We start from the raw sequence: 13,759 nt of genomic DNA on the forward strand, positions 1-13,759 counted from the left end.
CACTGCAGAGTGCATAAGCCTGGCATAAAAAAAAAAGTTTTTTCATGGTCTTTTTTGTAGTATAGTGAAGATTTCTGTTTAGACTTGTTTTTTATTAGTAACCCCAAAGTTCCTCCAAAACTTTGGTGATGCCCTGCCCTTTGCTCGGAAATTAGCCTAAGCAAAGTCTTTTTGGTCGACTTTGTCTTTACTTGGTCTAGGACTTTGTCCAAATTTGGCCTGAACAAAAAAGATAGATCAAAGGGAAGGGCACAAAAATTATTATTGGATGGAATGTTTCCTTTCCAGTGTTTGATCCACAGGGATCTTCTTGCAGAATTAGAAAGGCTCATTGTTTTGGAGTCATATTTTATGGCGTCAATTGGTTGATCTTACAAAGAAATTGTGCTACAGATTATAACATTTTATGGAATTTTATCTATAGGAATCTAATTTTCAAGATCTTGAGCCAATTAACAAATCCAGATGGATAGAAAACACTTTCTTTCGACACTGGAAATAAGTACAGGCATTTCCTCAGTCTCAGCTGTCTCTTTTACTGCTTTCAACAGCGATGCAATTTCATCCTTACTAAGAAGGTAATAATCTTCCACCGAGCCAACATCTGAACATAAGTCTGATATATATTCAACACCTGAGATAGGAACAAACTGTGCAGAGGTAGACTTCTTTCTGGCTGAAATTTTTGAAAATTTCCTCCAGCTTATTTGTAAACCAGTACAGGACATTTTTTGCTTGCCACTGAAAAAAAGAATCATTTACATGTCCATAAGTAGCACAAATATTATGTTCCCAGTTATCAGAGAGAAACTGCTGACAATTTGAGCAGAGTACATACCTGGACTTTCTCTTCCATTTCCCCTGTGGTCTGGAGGACGAAGACATCTGTAGCAAGATATAAAAACATAAAGTTTCACTAAAGTACAAAATAGGGCACTGGAATGAACCATATAGCTACCTTTATAGGCTGAGGAAACGGCATATACATGATCAAAAATATACATACATGAAAAAAAAAATAATACATGGAAAATGTATACCCAATAATACCCAAGACTTCGGACGTCACAGCTCTCAAACAGTACATAGCCACTTACCAAGAGCAGATTATTAAAGGGTAAAGGAGTACTTCCTGTGACATCACAGACCTGCTCAGAAGCCAAATAGTCATACTGGTACACTCAGCCAAACTTAGGATGACCGCAAATAACCAAGGGACAGACTAACATGTGTTTACAATGTTATGCAATGGACGAGGGACAGTGGACATGCACTGTATACATCTAAGGTAGAGATGAGCGAATTTTTTTAAAAAAAATTGAACATTTGGTTTGATCTGAATTCATTTGCAGTGAATATTAAAAAATGTTAGTAGTGTAGAACACTGTGCCTTGCAGTAACATGAATAGGAAGTCTGCTGCGGTAGTGAAATACAGTAATACTGTGAGTCAGTAAGACATACAGATGACAGACGTCGCTCTTAGAATCACTGCACAATTCACTTATTAGGGCAGTCACGGGGACCAAAACTGACCAAACAACTTAAAGGGGTATTACCATCTTAATGATCACTGTTAAATCTGTTAATCATTTAACAGTGATCATTTTTCTAAATATATTTAATTAAGGAATCATGGTGTCTGCGCCTGTGCAGATGACTTGTTCTCTTCTCCCGGCTGGCCTGAAAGCGCACGCCGAGGGCGCATGCGCAGCCTCGGCGTGAGCGTTCAGTCCAGCGCGCGTTTTGGCCGGGAGAAGACTTCAATCAAGCCCCCTGCCGAAACCAGGAAGTGGACAGCGCACTGGGAGCAGGTAAGTATGAAACGACGTGTTGAGAATACCCCTTTAAGTGTGAACTCAGCCTTACAGGTCGAGGTTAGCGCCAAGAAGAAATGCAATCCTTTTACACCATCGTCAGCTGATTCCACATTCTACAGAACCTGTTCTATTAAATGCTTATACAAGTAGAGCCCCCTGACAGAGTGGAGAGGGTGTCAGTAGTAAGTGTGTGTTGTCACTGATTATTTTGCCCTTACTCTGATCCGTCAGAACAATAACCCCCAAAAAACTGATTCTGTCTGTTGAGCCTTTACTCGGTCAGCATTTTGTCAGTATTCCATCAGTATTGCTAATGCCACAAAAAGAAAAAAACAGGAGTGGATCCAAAACACAGATGACAAGAGAATAGAATATTTGCATGTCTTCTACTGTATGTTTTGTACCCACTTCTGCTTTTGGCTACCAAATCACAAGCCAGTTCTGATGGGACCATACAGACCTTACAGCTGCTTCACAGACAGGATCCATTGAGTGTCTCATTTTTCCGTCCTTCTGACAGATCAGAAGAAGGGTCAAATAAATGATGATGTCAACCAGGCTGAAAGGCAAAATAGTCTCCCACTCATGAAGTGGGGAGGGTGGGAACAGCATGAGAAATCCACAGTGGCCCTATGATGTAGTGGTGAGGTGGAAGCAGCATGAGGAGACCATAGAGTGGCCCAGTGACAGAGTGTTGAGGTGGCGGCAGCAGCAGCATCAGGATGAGGCCACAGAGTGGCACAATGACAGTGTGGAGGTGGCAGCAGCAACATCAGGAGACCAATGAGGGGCAAGGGGACATAGTGTGGAGTGACAGCAGCATCAGGAGACCACAGAGTTGCAAGGTGACCTAGTGTGGAGGTGGCAGCAGCATCAGGAGAACACAGAGTGACCCGGTGACAGAGTAGGGAGGTGGGTGGCAATACGAGTACCAGCTGAAGATGGTGGGTGAAAGAATGAGCACTTGGCATCAGATGTGTGGCATCAGGTGGATGGCAGCGTCAGAATAGTAGCTGAGGCAGGTAGCCAGAAGAAACCGGTCTCTTTTGTCAAAGTGTTGGTGTGGCACCATGGATGATCTAGTCTGATGTATCAAGCTTTGGTGGGTGGAAATCCTGGTTGATCCACGCCTGATTCATCTTGACAAAGGTCAGTCTCTCCACATTTTTGGTGGACAGGTGAGTTTTTCTTGGGGCAACTATGGCCCCTGCCGCACTAAACACCCACTATGGTGCCACACTACTGGCCAGGCAGGACAGCTTTTCCAGGGCAAACTCTCCTAGTTGCGGCCACAAATCTAGTTTTGCTCCCCAGTAGTCCAGCGGATCTTCAATATGGGGTGGCACGGTACCGTCCAAGTATGCCACCACCTGCTGGTTCAGGTCCTGCTCCAGGTCTAGCTGCTGCTGCTGCTGAGTAGTTTCTTCACTAGGCAGGTGAAGAAAGCTGCTCATTAGCGACTCTAGACTCAAGTTGCTGCTGATGAAGCTGGAACTGCTCCTACCCCCCCCCCACCCTGCCCCCGCAGCCGACTCATTACATAGGATGTCTCTATAGTAGTTCAGCTTTTCCTCCCTCTCAATGGGTGTAAAAAAGGCCTCCATTTTTTACTTGTTCGCTCTCCAACAAGGTGGAGAGCCAGAAGTCATCCCTCTGCCGAATGTTGACAATTTAGCTGTCACTACGCAAGCAAGCAAGCAAGCATGCATTGGGCCATTTGTGCAAGTGACTCGGACGGACTCCCTGTCTCCATCTCCACTGCATACTGCCATGGTGTGTCTGGGTCCTCTGCCTCGTCTTCCTCATCGCCCTGTAGCTCCACTGGCTGCTCCTGCTCCTCCTCTCCTGTCACCTGTGTGTAAAAACCACCCATTTCTCTGCACATTGCTTGGGCTCCAATGTCCTCCTCCTCCTGCAGTTTAGCCCCCACAGGGCTCATGTAGCGGTGAGATCTAGGCACCACGTCTCCAGTCTCCTGACCAGCCAGATTTACCAGCATCTGTTCTAGGACATGAAGCAGTGGAATGGCGTTGTTCATCCCGTAGTTCTGGCGACTGACAAATAACATGGCCTCCTCAAAGGGCCTGAGCAAACGGCAGGTGTCATGCATGAGCTACCACTGGCTGACATTGACTGAAGTGCATGCAAAGTTTCCTGGCAATTTTTAGGATGTCTTGCAGATGGGTAGAAGACTCAGGAACAGCTTGACAACCAGATTGAACATATGCAGCGCCGACACCATGTTCTTCCCTTTGTCGGTCACCATGGTTCCGATTTTGAGTTGTTACGGAGAAAGGACATTGAGCAGTTCCTCCCCTGTGTGACTCAGTTCGCCCAGACAAACAAGGTGCAGAACAGCGTGACACCGCCGTGCCCTGCACATGTGGTATACTGGAGGGGCACTGTGAATTGTCCCTGCAGTGGAGGCTGAGGACAAAGTAGAGGATGAGGCGGCAGAGGCAGACATTGTCGCAGGACCAACGGCGTGAGAACGTGGAGGCAGAAGTGGCATCACCTAGCCAAGTTGCTGGTGTGGTAGTGCGGGGACCACATTCACCCAGTGGGCCATAAAGGACATGTATTGTCCCTGACTGTAGTTACAGCTCCACATGTCGGCGCTGCCGTGCATTTTGGCAGACACCGACAGGCTGAAGGACTGGCCCACCTTCTGTTCTACATGTGTGTGCAGGGCTGGTACTGCCTTTTTGGCAAAGAAATGACGGCTTGGGACTATCCACCTCAGCTCGGCACATGATATCAGTTCTCTGAAAAGTGCAGAGTCCACCACTTGGGAAGGGAGGAACTGCAGCACCCACAACTTGGACAGAAGCACATTCAGCTTCTGCGCCGTTGGATGAGTGGACGCATACTGTGGTCTCTTATCAATCGCTTCGGTGAATGATTGCCGACTGAATTACTGACGAGGAGGAGGGGGAGAAGGAGCAGGAGCATAAGGACCAGCATATGATGGGAAGGACAGATGCAGTGACCAGGAACGGGTACGCTGACGCCTCTTATGCAGTGGGTCAGGATATGGGTGGTTAATAGTCTATAGTTTGTTTGTGATGCCAATTGCAGCGTGCGCAGGGTACTATCATAGGGCCCTCCCAAGGTGTTATAACGCACGTCCCAGGTTAGGAATACCAGAGAGTAGTAATGGCAAATCACTGAAAAATCAACCTACTTAAAACTTAACTTTTATATAAGATATTGGTTAAAATAAGTCCCACAAAATTTGATGCATGTTGTAGATGACTGCAAATAATTATCTAGCAGAATTTTTGAGGGTACATAACACCTTAAAGGGATTCTGTCACCTCCCCTAAGCCAAAAAACGATTTTAAAGCAGCCATGAAGCACAGCTTACCTGGATTAGGCTGTGCTCTTTTATCTTGAAATCCGTCCAGCAGTTACTGCAAAAAACGACTTTGATTGATATGTAAATGTGTCCTGAAGGTGCCCAGAGGGGCGTTTTTTTCTTCTTAGAGAGCCCAGTACCGCCCCTCTTACAGTGCCCAGCCCGCCTTCCTTGTACTGTCTAACCGCCCCCAGCCTGCCACAGCCTCTCCTCCCTGTGGAGGAGAGGCTGTGGCAGGCTGGGGGCGGCGGTTAGACAGTACAAGGAAGGCGGGCTGGGCACTGTAAGAGGGGCGGTACTGGGCTCTCTAAGAAGAAAAAAACGCCCCTCTGGGCACCTTCAGGACACATTTACATATCAATCAAAGTCGTTTTTTGCAGTAACTGCTGGACGGATTTCAAGATAAAAGAGCACAGCCTAATCCAGGTAAGCTGTGCTGCATGGCTGCTTTAAAATCGTTTTTTGGCTTAGGGGAGGTGACAGAATCCCTTTAAACATACAATGATATTTTTTGTTACACTGAATTGTTTGTAACCACTCACGGTTTGATGTACAGTTTCTTCAGGTATCTGTAGTGAGTCCAGGGTCTCAGGTCAAATAGATTCGATGAGCAGTTCCTTTGTCCAAACTGTAGACTTTAGGTGTAGACTTGTCCACTGTAGGAAATGGTCCAAAGGTTAAGGCGGGGGGGGAGGTAATATCCCTATAATTCTATATAGCCCTACCTATAAACGGAGAGGTCTCCTGCCTAAATGAGGGAGAATCACCCCCTAGGAGAGAGAACCCACAGTGGCTGACCCTAGATACAGCTTGCCCTAAATAGATAGCTCCCAGTAGATAAATTCCAGATAATAAATCTGTTCAAGTCCCGACATGTTTCCTCTGTCAAAATTATTATGGCAGATTCATCAGGGGATAGAAAGATGAAAATGTAGCCTAATAGCTATAAGCTTGATAACTTGCTGGTGCTCCAACTGATGATATGCAGTCCAGAACAATGTCTGGAATCTGCTACCTAATATACCCCTAGTAATTAAGCATAAGTTCACACAGATGTGTAACTTACTGTCGTCCATTAACGTGCGTTCCACCTTCATGCCGCCAACCCGGAAAACCATTGTGGCAAACTGCATCCGGAAGTGCGTCCACCGGAAGTGCGTGTACACGATGGTATCGGTGGAACACAAGTGGAGCGCATGCGAGGGCGCTGGCGCTAAAGTGACATACTCCCTGCATGCGCCACTTTTTCAAATAAGGTAAAACTATTGCTCCTCTGCGCATGCGTATATAGGTTTTTTATCTATTCATATTATTATTAGGTTATCCTCGATGATAAAGAGGCCACAAAGATTATGTGACATTGGATTATGGTTTATACTCAGTAGTAATTTATACTTCACCATCCAGACACTACTACGGTAATACCTCAAGAGCCAGAATTATCAAGATAGATTAAATATTAGGGTATATTTAAAATGGGGTTTAAGTGGTCTTCATATATATATATATATATATATATATATATATATGGGGAAGAGGTGCTTCCAGGGATAGGGATATTGGTTTCTCAAAATCACGATATAACCTATCTAGATACCCTTATTCACCAAAAATTGATTACACTTGTTCGACCTTTCTCGGTCTGATACTTATTATTTTTTTGACAGGTCTAGGTACACTTAATACACTATGTCTTTGATTCAAGAAAATATTGATCCAGTGAGGGATCAGATGAAACATCTGAAGGATAGCATCTCATTGAGGGCCAGTGGGCTCACAGTTTTTAGTCTGTGATTCCACTCTGCCTCTTTCTGTAATATCTTCATGTTTAAATCTCCACCTCTTGGGGAGGGACACACAACTTCAACAACTCAAAACCTCAGAGCCTTTTCATTTCCATCATGGAAAAGTTGTATATGTCTAGAGATAGCTTTATCTCTTTTATTCCTTATGTCTCTCAAGTGGTCCCTAATCCTTCTTCTTAATTCCCTTTTAGTTTTTCCCACGTACTGAAGTCCGCAGGTACAGGTACCCAAATACACAACTCCTGTTGTTTTACAGTTAGCAAAATCTCTGATAGTGTATGTTTTATTAGTTGTGTTACTCGTGAATGTTTTGGTTTGACAAATGTAGGGGCAAGCTATACATGATCCTCACCGGAAAGGTGCCAAGAGGTCTTTTGTCCAACCACGTACCTAATTTCTTGATAGGTGTGTAGTGGCTATGGATGAACCTGTCTCCCAGCGACCTTCCTCTTCTATACCTATCGGCTGCATACGTAGGGAGAATATCCCTCACATCCGGGTCCAAACGTAGCATTTCCCAGTATTTATTCAGGATGTCCCTGACTTCCTTATTACAGTTGTCAAAGGTTACCACTATTCGAAACATTGGATCTGGAGGTGTAATGGCCTATAATGTCTCAATAGGTGGTGATAATTGTCTCAACTGTGTCTCCTACCTGGGTACGGCTGGACTCCTGGCTCCTGGCTCACTTGCAATAAATTTGAGTGTAGTTATGGTAGGAGTAATAGAGGAATTTTGCAGCAGAAATGATGTCCAGACCTTTAGATGCAACTCAAACTTTTCTTTACTGAAGATAACTTGTATCCAAACAGTATATAGCTTTGGTCTTTGGTCCCAGTAGGTTTTGGCAATCATTGGCACAAATAAATGCTTCTGCTTTAATGTGCTTGTTAGCTCTGTAACTGAGGCAGGAACTAATCTTCTGCTTTGAACTGTACCTTCTGCTTTGTGGGGATAGACTAGCTGAAGAGGAATGGCTTCTCCTAGGTCTCTGGACTTGACTCACAGATATATTCTCAGGGGATGCTTTCGTCCTGGAATTCTGGAGATAGTCTGTGGTTTTCTGCTTCTTTATCCAGCTGAGGCTGCAGGTGCTCAGTCTGGGTGTGTGATCAGGTCTCAGCCAAGACAAGATCCTTTCTGTCTTCCCTATGCAGGGGATCTCCTACACACACTCCCTACCCCTAGCAGGGGGTAGGCTACACTGACTAACTTCCTTCTCCACCCAAGCTGCAGGATGTGGGAACAGTCCACACCTCCACAGAGGGGGAGCTGAGCTGGAATGAACCATTCCAGCCTAGATATACTAAACTGAAACTAGTTCCTTACCAATGCATTGCTGCTACCTGCTGGTAAACCTGTAAAATTACAGGAAAAAATTACATTTAACATAGGTTTAGATGCACAGTTGAGAAGACATGAGCAAAATAATATCAGATGACAAGGTAAAGGCTTTTAGGAGATAGTAGCGGGGTAGAGGCATGTCATAACACAACTCTGGGGTGTTACACAGACAACGCCTTTCGGCTGAGGTGGTGGAGCCTTGACTGCCTGAAACCGGGTGCGTGCCACTGGGTGATGCAGCGGTTGCTGCGGCAGACTGGACCACCACATCGGAGCCACAATTATCCCATTCCACTTTATGGTGACGCTGCATATGTTGACACAGGGCCATGATACCAAAATTGGCACCCTGTCCACTCTTAACCTTCTGCCCACAGATTCTACATATAGCCATGTTCACCTCCTCCTGCGGCTTAACAAAAAACTGCAACACCGCCGAGTAGGTGATTTTACCCCCAACACTATGCACTGACTGACTGCTATTGCCGCTGCTTCTGTGAACCCATGCACCACTACTTTCTGGGCAGGTAGGCTCCGGCGAAGCGGGTGGTCTATCCCAGTCATGTTTGGCTGCCGACCTCCCACTGCTGCTACCCTGCTGACTCCGGTCCACGCTAGCGACTTACTGGCTCCGCCACTGCCTCACGGGCAAGCTGCCACCCTCTTCTCTCTCGATGATGAAGCCCTTATTTCAACCGGTGTCAAAGCGCGGGGGGTAAACTCCACACCGAACACAGGAGGAAAGGGAAGAGATATTAGGCCTGGAAACTAGGGAAAAGGGAAAGTTCACCACCTAGTAAATCCCTAAACTGAGCCCTGAATACCATCAATATGAACAGACCTTGATGGTAGGAATTTTCATATGCAGGAACCTAGATCCCAATCTGACCCTAAAGTACCCTGAAAATAGTGTCAGGACAAAAAACGACCTGTTCCATCCCAGCTGAAGGAAAAGGAGACTCCCTCAGGACTAATAGCAAAATATAGGGGAATACAACAAACAAGAAATAGGGAAAAGACTCTTAACTCCAAAGTACGCGGATGAGCAGGAACTAAGAGGAGAAGCAAACACCAGCACTTCCACAACCAGAAGGAGCTATCAACTGCATAGCATGATGGGTAAGGCCAGACTAAATAGAAGAGTGGGAATGACCACTTAAGCCACATCTGAGACAAGAGGGGTGGTTATAACCAGCAACAGCCCAGAAACAAGCGAAACCAAAGAGGCTGTCAAATCACATCACGTGCAGCCAGTCAATTTTGACCCCTATCATGGGAGAGACCGTGACACCCGGCTCCCAGGTGCGATCAGCTACATAATCATCATTGAGTACTGTCTGCATGTCACTGATGTCCTCCTCAATGGTCTCTGGCTCAGGAGCCTCACTGCTCCCAACACCAGCGCCTACACCACTCTTCTCAACATTACTTGCCCGCCAAGCAGAGGAAGCAGCGGATGTCTCCTCCACATCTGGGCTGGCCAGTAGCTGCTGACTGTCCTCTAGTAGCTTATCCTCGCTGTATAGTGGGACTGATCCCACAGCATATAATACTTTTCTGGCTGAGGGAACAGAAAAGGACAGAGGCAGGTTGAGGAGAAGTGAGGGCGCAAGGCCTGCTCCCACGCCATGCAAAATAAGGGTTGTGTCTGACAAACCCACTGACTCTTGGCTGGGGGTGTCTGATGTCACATGGGAGGAAGTGGATGACCGAGTCAACCGTTCAAGAACCGCTGGGTTGCTGGTCAAGACACGACCGCTAGATGACACCGGGAGCTCAGGTCTCTCGATGCGACTCCTGCTGCCACGCCCCCTTACTCTGTTGCGACCTGTGCCTGCACCAGAAACATTTAGGCCTCTGCCTCTCCCCTGTGCAGGGCCTGGCACTTCTGTGTCTGACATACTGTTAGATCAAATAAATAAATAGAAAACTCACTTCACCACACAACAGCAAATACTTTTTTGTGACACTAATACACGCAAAAAAGGGCTTTAGAACATATAACTGCACTTCTGAATGGCAAAGAGGCCCTTATTTTTTTCCACTTATACACTCCACAAAAGGCTTTAGAAAATATAACTACACAGCTGAACGGCAAATATATTTTTCTTTTGCCACTAATACACAACAAAAAGGGCTGTATAACACAACTGCACCTTGAACTGCAAATAAAAAAAAATTGTGCCACTAATACACGCCAAAAAGGGCTGTCATTTTCAAACTTCACCACACAACGGCTAATAAGCCCCTTTTTCCCCACTAATAAAAGCCCAAAAATACTTTAGAACATATAACTGCACTGCACAAGGGCAAATAAGACATATAAATATTTCCTTGCAATAAACCCTGTTAATGGCTGTATCAAACAGCACTTGCACCCCAATAGCAAGAACGGTTTGCTGGAATTACAGATCTATATAAGGGCAATTTGGATCCCCAGTCAGTGCAGCAAGGTGCAATAGGATTGTTCCTATTACCCAGGCTGTAACCTCCCCTACTGAACCCTGTTCTACATAAATGCTGTGGAATGAGTCCTCCCTATCCTTTCCCTACACCTTGAATAATCTTTCCCTGAACTTGTACAAACCAGATTCCCAAAAAGTTAGGACACTAAACAAATTGTGAATAAAAACTGAATGCAATGATGTGGAGATGGCAAATGTCAATGTTTTATTTGTAATAGAACGTAGATGACAGATCAAACGTTTAATCCGAGTAAATGTATCACTTTAAAGGAAAAATACGTTGATTCAAATTTTCACGGTGTCAACAAATCCCAAAAAAGTTGGGACAAGTAGCAATAAGTGGCTGGAAAAAGTAAATTTGAACATAACGAAGAACTGGAAGACCAATTAACACTAATTAGGTCAATTGGCAACATGATTAGGTATAAAAAGAGCTTCTCAGAGTGGCAGTGTCTCTCAGAAGCCAAGATGGGTAGAGGATCACCAATTCCCACAATGTTGCGCAGAAAGATAGTGGAGCAATATCAGAAAGGTGTTACCCAGCGAAAAATTGCAAAGACTTTGCATCTATCATCATCAACTGTGCATAATATCATGAGAAGATTCAGAGAATCTGGAACAATCTCTGTGCGTAAGGGTCAAGGCCGTAAAACCATACTGGATGGCCATGATCTCCGGGCCCTTAAACGACACTGCACCACAAACAGGAATGCTACTGTAAAGGAAATCACAGAATGGGCTCACGAATACTTCCAGAAACCATTGTCAGTGAACACAGTCCACCGTGCCATCCACTGTTGCCAGCTGAAACTCTACAGTGCAAAGAAGAAGCCACAAGCTCAGGCATTTTCACTGAGCCAGGGATCATTTAAAATGGAGTGTGGCAAAATGGAAGACTATTCTGTGGTCAGACGAGTCACGATTCGAAGTTCTTTTTGGAAATCTGGAACGCCATGTCACCCGGACCAAAGAGGACAAGGACAACCCAAGTTGTTATCAATGCTCAGTTCAGAAGCCTGCATCTCTGATGGTATGGGGTTGCATGAGTACATGTGGCATTGGCAGCTTGCATGTCTGGAAAGGCACCATCAATGCAGGAAAATATATTCAGGTTCTAGAACAACATATGCTCCCATCCAGACGTCATCCCTTTCAGGGAAGACCCTGCATTTTACCACAAGATAATGCCAGACCACATTCTGCATCAATCACAACATCATGGCTGCGTAGGAGAAGGATCCGGGTACTGAAATGGCCAGTCTGCAGTCCAGATCTTTCACCTATAGAGAACATTTGGCGCATCATAAAGAGGAAGGTGCAACAAAGAAGGCCCAAGACGATTGAACAGTTAGAGGCCTGTATTAGACAAGAATGGGAGAGCATTCCTATTTCTAAACTTGAGAAACTGGTCTCCTCGGTCCCCAGACGTCTGTTGAGTGTTGTAAGAAGAAGGGGAGATGCCACACAGTGGTGAAAATGGCCTTGTCCCAACTTTTTGGGGATTTGTTGACACTATGAAATTCTGATTCAACATATTTTTCACTTAAAATGGTACATTTTCTCAGTTTAAACTTTGTTCCGTGATTTATGTTCTATTCTGAATAAAATATTAGAAGTTGGCACCTCCACATCATTGCATTCAGTATTTATTCACGATTTGTATAGTGTGCCAACTTTTTGGGAATCCGGTTTGTATATAGCTATATATCTAAATTTGATATTACTATAATCATTCTCTCAGAATAAAGGAAACTTTTACGGTACAGTGAATGCTGTAAAAACAAAACCCATAAAGCAATGGGGGAATTGTGTTTTTTTTGTTTGTTTGTTTCCAATTCCACACTATGTAAAATCTTTTTCCAGTTTCCCACTATTTTAGTGGGTATGGTACCATTAGAAATTACAACTTGTCCCATAAAAAAAAAAACCTTCATACAGCTATGAGAATGAAAAATAAAAAAAAAGTTATGGAAGGCAGGAAGATGAATTTTAAAACGAGAAAATAGGAATAGCTATGTCAGGAAGCGGTTAACTGTTCTCCATAGGTCTGTTTAAGTATGAAGCCATTTTACTATATGGTCCCTCATATTTCTGATGGCAGCATTTAATGATTGATGCTTCAGAGAAATATCCTTTTTCAGTTTCTACTCATTCTACATGCTGTCCGAATATGTTCCCAACAATAGAAAAGCAAGCAACAGTGAGTGCACTGGAATATGAGCATCCGGAAGATTTTCAGATTTCAGCATACTCATTGTGTGGAAATCTTGCATATTTCACTCTTTTCAATACACAAATTGAAACCAGTGGCTATAGCAGCAGCTAAATCCCCATGGAAGGCTACTTTCAGGCCTCTGGTGTGAAAGTCTAGCATGGCCATTTTGGCAGAGAAGAGGAGGATCGGCCGGACATGAACCACAGCATGCAGCGGTTTGTGTCTGGCCAATTCTCTGCCAGAACAGCCAGTCGGAATTCAAACCGGAGATGTAAAAGTAGCCTAAACATTCAGTTTACTATATGTTGTGGAACTGCCAAGAATTTGACATGGACTTTGGTGAAACCTGTGCTGAAGAAGGACACAGTCTCTAGAAGTTTTTCCTCAATGATATATAAATTACACCACCTTTATAATTCTGTTTTTCATCAAGGTCTTGTGAAAATTGTCCTAAACACTGGACACCCCAAGGCTTCGTTCACATCACCATTCAGCCTTTCCATTCTCAGGTTCTTGGCTATTTGAATGTCTTTGGAGCAGAGACAAAAGTTGTGCATGCAGGACTTTTGTCTCTGCTCCAAAAATCTTCCTCTGAGCAGAAACCTAATGACCCCATTACAGTGTATGGGGTCCTTAGGTTCAGTTCAGCTCAGGTATGTGATGAATCCGTCCTTTCCGTTCTTCTTCTCCTACACGGAGCAGGAGAACCGGGGTCTCCAGCAGACCTAGGTGCAAGGAGAGGAGCAGACAGTA

The sequence above is a fragment of the Bufo gargarizans genome, chromosome 3, assembly GCF_014858855.1.
Source record: "Bufo gargarizans isolate SCDJY-AF-19 chromosome 3, ASM1485885v1, whole genome shotgun sequence".
NCBI lineage: Eukaryota > Metazoa > Chordata > Amphibia > Anura > Bufonidae > Bufo > Bufo gargarizans.